At 32.4% G+C, this 1,802-nt stretch overlaps 1 protein-coding gene across 1 annotated transcript in view; it reads left to right on the forward strand.

Annotated features, from left to right (window-relative positions):
* The window catches only part of EPHA5 (EPH receptor A5), a 157,165-nt gene that overhangs the window by 109,447 nt on the left and 45,916 nt on the right, over positions 1 to 1,802 (forward strand). The window lies entirely within an intron of this gene.

The raw sequence follows: 1,802 nt of genomic DNA on the forward strand, positions 1-1,802 counted from the left end.
AGAAACATCTTAGAATATGTAACTAAGGACCAGTCCTCGTTAGTTGTCAATTGGACATTTCATTTAGATCACCTAATAGTTTTCAACCAATTTTGTAATGACAATATTTTGTCAACCTTCCATTTTGGTTATATTGTCTTTACACAGAAATAAATTGCAATTTTGTATTCAATAAATTCAATTTTGTTATGAAAGCTTATGAAAAGCAATTTAAATATTTTTATTTTTGTCGGTTATTGTAATGTTATATGGTTAACGATGTACCACGTCAACTTAGTATTCATTAGTGTACTTCTCCACACACTTGTCACTGTGTAGAGACAATCAGAATATTATTCACTCATTCATTTATTCATTCATCAATGTGACAAATATTTTTAGTGGAAGCTTTGAGCCAGGTGTTAGGCTACTGCAGAAATTTAGAGATGAATGCTAAGTTGCTGCCATTTAAGAAACCGACAAATTGGTAAGAGAGTCAAAATTATATGCAAATTATTATGTTGCATTGCAGAATGGAAATCACACCATGAGAGGGGTATAGAAAGCTATTGGGTTCGGAGGGGGAAAGATTACATTAAGTTAAGATATCGGGAAAAAAAGCATGAATACAAAATTTGAACTGTACTTTGATAAATGGAAATGCTTAGGCGGAATATTTGAGGTTCACAAACCAGTATGTGCAAATGTATGAAAGCGTGGAAAAATACCCTGGAGTTCTGAGGATAAAGTTTAATACAATGGAAGATAACAGTTGGAGATGATGTAGGAAATGTACATGAGGGCTACATTTAGGAATCTACCTTATTATTTTATTGAAGATTTTGCAGGAGACAGCTAATATAAAAGTATCTTATTTATAGTAATTTGCTACATCCATGTCTAGTATAGTTTAGTCCAGCTATTATAGAATGTAGAGGTATCTCAGTTTAGAGGCACTAATAGTAATCTAAATGAAAAATAACAAGGTCTTCACTGAGGAATTAATAGAGCTAATGAAAAGGAGGAGATGGATCATAAGACATTTGTATTATATAATATTCGGGATTTGACAACTAATTTGTTTGAGGTACCAAGAATAGGGCTTTGATTTCAAGGGATCTAGGCCATAGCAGTGTTATTAACCATAAAAGAAGATGGAAGATCAAAATTGGAAGTTAAGAGAAATATATTGATTTTTTAAAAATTTATTGAGTTTGAATGCCAGTAAATATCCCTATAAAATAAATTAGTGAGAAATAAGAGTGTAACTTTCAAAAGAATTAAACCAGAGGTTTTAGATAAAGTTTTAGGTGATATTAATTAAATTGATGGAAATGTATGGGTTGACAGTGGAGAGCCAGAGAAATTCATGCAGAGGACCTATGGACATGGCCACATAAATGAAGAGAGGAGCAAGAAGCATCAAAAAAAGTAGTTAGGGATTTTAGTCCATCATGTGAGATTAAAAACTAAGAAAAAGTCTTTGGATTTAAATGTGAATATGTCATTAGTGAAACTTGAAAGATTTTTGTAGATAATAGAGCAGATTAAAAGGACTTGCAAGTTAAATAGTTGAGAAAAACAGAAAAGACAAAGATTTAGTGACTGAAGCTGAGAGGAGTGTAGCTTGTGGTGAATTTAGTGAATACACTTGATAGTGAATCAAGTGTATGTGAGTAGGAAAAGAGCCAGTGGAGCAACGGAAGACTACAAAATAAGAGAAAAGAAATACAAGTAAATTATTAAGGTGCTGAAGGTGAAAGACTGTTGGATCAGAGACAAATTTGGAGCATTCATCCTGAAAAGAAGCAGTAACCTCTGAG

The sequence above is a fragment of the Pteropus alecto genome, unplaced genomic scaffold (genome assembly GCF_000325575.1).
Source record: "Pteropus alecto unplaced genomic scaffold, ASM32557v1 scaffold46, whole genome shotgun sequence".
Taxonomy (NCBI): Eukaryota; Metazoa; Chordata; class Mammalia; order Chiroptera; family Pteropodidae; genus Pteropus; species Pteropus alecto.